This window comes from Alosa sapidissima, chromosome 6 (assembly GCF_018492685.1).
Source record: "Alosa sapidissima isolate fAloSap1 chromosome 6, fAloSap1.pri, whole genome shotgun sequence".
NCBI classification, from domain to species: domain Eukaryota; kingdom Metazoa; phylum Chordata; class Actinopteri; order Clupeiformes; family Clupeidae; genus Alosa; species Alosa sapidissima.
The window spans coordinates 28647760-28654369 of record NC_055962.1 but is presented as its reverse complement, the minus strand read 5'-3'; the positions used below and the strand labels follow the sequence as shown (position 1 = coordinate 28654369).

At 41.5% G+C, this 6610-nt stretch overlaps 1 protein-coding gene across 3 annotated transcripts in view; it reads right to left on the bottom strand.

The window, feature by feature from the left end:
- The window catches only part of ryr3 (ryanodine receptor 3), a 115591-nt gene that overhangs the window by 108717 nt on the left and 264 nt on the right, over positions 1 to 6610 (bottom strand). The gene's annotated exons all lie outside the window — the stretch shown is intronic.

Here is a 6610-nt window from a genome sequence, read left to right as displayed (position 1 = left end):
TTAAACTATGTAATGTGAATTCCCTAAATAATGGCAATTAAGTGTGACCTCTCATAGGCCATTGCAGATTATAGATCTAGGCTTTTATAGTTAAAACCTCTAAACTTAAAACTTTTGTTTAGTATGCATGACTTCCATTGCTGTCCTATACGTGTTATTGACAACAGTGACACATGTAGGTTCAGCAGAACAGGTTGCCAAGGTGATGTCTGAAGGGACCCCTGAGCCAACAGCTGGTCCATAAATAGCAAGGGCATACGGAACAAGACGAGAAGACGGACTCCTCGATCACAAACAGCCACCGCTGGGGGAAAAAATACCCCCACCAGGCGTGCCATTTATGCCCCATTTTATGAGCTATGCCTCTTCCCTCACTGTCTGACTGACAGGAAGCAAGACAGAGTGTGATGCCGTGAGAAAGGAACAAGACGAGAGTGGGAGTTGGCAGTCGAGTGTTGAGAGGGCAGGGTGGGCGATAAATGAGAGGTTCTGCGTTTTCTCAATCTTCCAGCGAATGTTCGCAGCCTCAATGCAAAGTAGTACCTCATGCTGAAACTATCTAACAAATTGGATTTTCCCCTGGATTACTTTGCATGCATATTGCTTGAAAATAGCCCTGCATCACAAAAAGCACCATGCACTTAAGTGTGGCAGGACAGAATCAACAACGACAGGTGAAAGCTCAAGGTTGAAATGGAACTCAAATAATTTGATGCTATGGGGGATCCTTGAGTGCACAAAGTTATGAAAGCATTAAGTGCAGAGCATGTCTAGTCTGACTCCTGGTCATATTTAAAGTATGAAATTGTGATTATGTAATGCCTTACATTTAACCACAACAGGATAACAATCAAAAATCAACCCTGAAAAAATATATATTTTCTAGCTATTACTACCTATCAGCAGAGCCTCAGACCAAAGTATTATGCATTGGGTGTGAAGGGACTCTTCTATGCATAGTAATCATCAAAAGCTTTTGTTTCATGGTAGAAATGGTGCTTAATGCTGAAAGAGAATCATTTGTTCAAACAATCACAACCAAGGCACCAAGCTCCCTCACGGCTGGCAGAACACAGAGAAATGGAGAAATTAGCTTTTATTCCCTGGCTCGTCACTTTTAACAGCTTTTTATTACCATTTTTGATAATGAAATTATTGATCACCTTTACCTGAAAGACATTTATGCATCAGTTTTTTTTTTTTAAAAACAACACAATAGTGTGAGACCATACTCATACTAATTTATAGAGACAGATGCTTTTTGTTTTAATGAGCTATTTATCTCCCTTTGTTTCAGCATTGCATCCATGTCAAAAGCATTCAGATTTGACTGAGGTGTTGCATACTTCTGTTCCTGATAAATGACTTCAAACAGAAGGGAAGGTTTGATGTGCCTCAGAATATAAAGCTTGCAGTAAACCTATCAACATAAAACATACATCATACCTCAGAACAAATGAATACAACATCCTTACTGCTATAGTGTCCACAGTGACAAAGACACATTGTTAAATAAAACATCTGCAGTGAGAGCAAGGAGAAGCACCTCCATCTTAATTCCTATAGCTGAATACTCATGGCGGACATCTTGCCCTTCTTCACAGATGGCTTCGTTGCAAAGAAGCAGCCAGACAAAACACTCGAGCATCACCATAAGACTGAGCAATCAATGAGGAGAGTGCACACTAATCCACATCGGCATATTAAGTGAGAAGAGGGCACCAGTCTCTGCAACAACCTGACACAGCCAGGGAGGGCTGGGCACAGTCTGCTCACGTACTGTGTGGGTGGATGGTTTGGCCCTCCGCCCAGCTGTTTACCTTTACCTGAGAAGCACTCATAACTCATATCCTCCATCACAATCTCCACTCGCCACCTTGACTGCATAGTCCGTGCCACCAGGGGGGGTAAGATTAATGCCTTAAAAATGGATTACTGAGTGCCACTCTGTCCCCACAAGTTTTCATTTCAATTACAGGTCGCTGATCGTCAAGGCAACAAGTGCCAGGGGAGACCAGTAAACAACATTTGTCAGAAAACTTTTTACCGGAGTCTAAAAACTTCTCAGAAATGTTTATACTTAACCTACACTTCATCACCTCTGTAGGAGTCATAATCCCAATAGGCATCCATGAATGCAACTTCATAATCTGATTTTACTTACACTGCATAGGAATGATTGAGAAATAAATTATCATTACCAAAACACAAGCCAATGTTGCTTCTAAATATACTTGCTTCAGTTTTAAAGTTCCTATAATTAAACAACAATGAAAGCAGATGCAGAAGGCCCTGCTGAAACAGGTACCTAAATTCATGAATTCTGAATCTGAAAATGTTACTTCCGTGAATGCTATTTTAAGATTGTTTATGTAATACATCATAAATACAAACAAAGGACATATTAAACCAAGGTTAGGAAGCTCTCTGCATGTGACTACACACCCTTTAAATGGCACTGTTCGTTTGTTTATCAAGCAACCTTTGCTGTCATGGTTCTGTTGTCAGTGTTGTTCTCATAAACACTCTCTTTGATCAGAGCACAGAGAAGAGGGTTACTAACTTAAGTATCACGTCAGACCCCGCTCCAGGCTGCTAAATGAATGTGTCCCCCGACTCTGCCCACCTCAGCAAACACACCCAGATCCAGAATCTGACTCCTCGCGTCAATCAGCTGCTAGTCCTTACGGGAGGGGCGCCCGCCCCCCAAGGTGGTAGGGTGGGGTGATGAGTAGTGGGCGGAGCAGTACGATGATACTTTTGCTGCTGTGAACTCTTGAGTCTGACCCCCTGCAAAATCTCTAAATTAGATTCAGAGTAAGAGAGCACCATCCTGCTCTCCCAGCTATGTGGTGCCCTTTTCCAATCAACTGCTTGGGCGACTGCTGCTTGTTGTGTCTACTAGTGGCAAAGAAATGACATCTAGCCTGATGCTGTGGCTTTACGCTATAAATGCATGGCAAGCCACACGGTGATTCTGGCCTAGGGGTACACGATTCCCAATGTTTGCCAGTCAATTATTTTTTAATGTCTGATCAAATGCTGTGGTAGCAAGTTGTTGATCTCTAAATACCACTGCTCCCAATAAAAATGGTGTTAAAATGTCAGTGGGACACACTGGTGAGCTAGCTGGTGTAATGGCCTCCTTGGCTAAACAGACACTTCCAGAGGACTCGATGTAGTGGTCTTGAAGGGGGGGGGGGGGGGTCTAAATTTAAACCCTGGAGTCGTCTGCTGGAATGTCGAAGGCTTCCAGAACAACATAAACTCCAAATAAGCCTACTGCTACTGTATGGCCTGTGGCTGAAGCACCTGCCCAGGGAGGCTCTGAATCTGTGGCAGATCTGTCTCAGGTCTGGCCCGGTCTGGCCACCAGATTACGTAAGACCAGGACCAAAGCCCAAAGTCAGCAGCTGTAAAGGTTGTAATGTAATGTCAAGGTTATGTACGTTCTTCCTGTTCATGACCTAAATGGCCAGGGGCTGGCCCTATAACGGGTGCAAAGGTCATAAATGGGACAAAATAAAAAATTATATAACATGAGTCAGTACATTGGACAAGCTCTCTGTTTAGCACTTAAAATGTGCTGTATGTGCCTATTTTGATCTCAATAATTGTTAACTAGCAATAGCAACATAACATGAAGAAATAACTGTCTAGATATTATGTTTAAAACACCTATAAAGTTAATGTGCTAGAATCACATTGCCCTCCCTCATAATACCACTTTACATCAGGTGGCGCTAGAAGGTCCCTGTAGCAAAAACTGCAATAGCCTTAACCTCAGCCATTTTGGCCAAACATTGTGGTTACATCCATGAATGGAGAAGAATTAGGGGTTCACAAATGTGATGTACATCCTCATTCAGCTGATAATGTGCAGTATGAAATTGTTAAGTTTGTTAACCAACCATTAGCCATGTTACATATGCTAGCTTTAATGCAGACACAGGAAGCTTGGCTTGAACTATCTACGGTATTTGAGATTTAAACTCTTTCTTACTCTTATTCAGTGTCTCCATTGGTTAAAGATACATTCTCATCAAAAAAATTGCCATTAGACCCTTTAGAAATAACCTGCCCCTATTGGAGTGCAAACCTTGTAAGTTCTGAGACAATGTTGTTTTAGTGTGTTTCTACATGTACAAAAAGCCACTGGAGAAGAAGACAAGAGGGGAGGTGGAAAATTCCGGTAGCCTATGTTGCTTAAAGTAGGCTACTGTACAGTCACCTGTACATTTTGAGTCTAATGGCCGCCATGTCAACACATCTGCTTCATTGTCTAATGATCGTCGTGGCAACACTATGCTCATAAAGTCTACAAGGCAAGGAAAGTGCAAGGAGAAAGTTGCTATATTACTGTGGGCTTGCCATATCTTGCACACAGGCCAACAGCTCTGTGCCAGCTCTGTAAATGGCTGCCCTCACAACACTGTGAACACTGGGATCCGGTCATTTGTTCCAGCGCCAGTGCCTTCCTCATCTCACCATTAACCACACCAAGTTTTTAGACAGTAGAAATAGGAAGGTAGGATGAACTCCATCCTTCATCCTAAATCTTTAATATGTCTCACCCCCAACATTTCCGAGATTCATTCAATACTGTGCTGCTTGTGAGGCCTGGCGAAAAAGCTAGTGTGAGCACAATCCCTCATTCAGAAGAAGCATACATCATCTCATTTCTGCTCCCCAGCCATGCCTGCTTTAAGGCAAACTGCACCAGAGTGTGGTAATTAACTTCCACATGAAAGGTAGAAAGCCTCTTTTATGTCCAAGATTCCAAGTCCAAGAAAGTAAAATTTGATACCCACAATAGGGCCATATACACCATAAAGAGAGGTCATTCATCACATTAAGTGCTTTTAAAAAGTATTGCGTTATTATGAGAGTCGTCATTTCAGGAGATGTCACAGCCAGCTTTCCAGCTTTAGCTCTTCAACAGCAAGGTGATAAGGTGAGAGTTCACATACCTGGTGATCCAGGGATCTAGAGCAAGTATGTTTGCATGTTTATTAATGACAACTAGGCAAACAGTACAGCACAGCATGGCAGTTTAAAGTTACACAGTGAACCACTACATCCTGTGAACCATATTCAGAACCATGGCATCCTATTTCCAACAATGCAACGACAAGGGATAACACTAAAAATCACTATTTATACCTCTCTATAAAGATGAATGTGCAGATCTGTCTACATGATTTCAATAATGCCAGACTTCATTATTCACCATGTGCCTACCTGACTGTATATGTACAGTATGTTACATGATATCTATATGACCTTTTAGTCTTACAGTATGTTATCCACAAAACAAATTATATTTTGTGCTCAAAGATTTTTAGATTGGTTTATAAAATACCGGTAGCCTGATCAGAAATTAATTTTGAACATCATCCCAGAGTTACAACAGAGCACAAAACCACTCTCATTAGCAAAGGTGAGATGTTTGTCACGTCAATTTTGACACCATGCAGCAGCTTTGGGTCGGTGCTGCTGCTGCATGTCCCGTGTACATACATTGCTGTTGTCATCAGATTATCAACATGCCATTGTGACAGAGGAATCCGAGCATCGTGGGTCGGTGAAGAGGGCACGTTAAATACTATGGGCTGTCAATTACCGCTTGCGCATCCCCGAGGAATCCATCTGCTCTACTGTGTCGAACTGGCAGTAAATTAATATTTACACAACTTAATTTCAGCACAGAGTATGATGCAACTCGTTCACAATTCTTAAAAAAAAAAATAGTATGAACACCGGCAGGACCAACCAAAAGAAAATTCAGAACCACTGCAATGTCATTTCAAAGAGGTGAAGCCAGTCAAAAAACTCACCTTGACCACAAAAGGGACGGTTCGATTTGGTGCGAAATGACAATGTATGCCCGCCTAGCCTACCATGTAATTACATTAATCAGTAGGCCTATAGCATTTGAATATTTACACGCCTTATCCTCAGACTTATTAACACCTTACGATCGTTCTCATCATATCGTTTACAAACATAATTGCCATGCTCCCATGTATCTCTATAACTAATCTGCGTCAAACCACATAAATAGAAAAGCCTTAAAGAAGGCAAGGTAAGATATTACGTTATGCAAATGAATGACCATAAAACTGTATGTCTGACACAAGATGTGATATCGTGCCTTCAGAAAGTGCAAATCATGCGAATCTCGCCTCAGCTCAAATTGTTTATTGGTTCTCACATAACGTTTAACTAATATGTAGTCCCTGACTATTTAAATTATGCACAGGATCTCCAAAACATCTACAAATCGGGTATTGCCAATAACCTACTTTGTTTTAACTTCTACAACAGGCTTTTCGTGTATCAGGAATATCTTTCTATCATTTTTGTCTTTCTTTTGTAGGCTAATATCATATTCGCCCCTGCACCTGCAGATGGTGGGTGCATTTAAATTCCATACCACAAGCTTGGCGACAAGTGCGTTTTCAGAATTGCCCACTCTGACAAGTTCCAAGAATCAAGTGATTTTAAAAGTTGACATAGCGATAATCCTCAGTAAGTCCACGGGAATGTGTAACAAGTTGCGCGTTGTTATAGCCCAATCAAAGGAGCAATGAAAGCTTTAGTCCCGGTA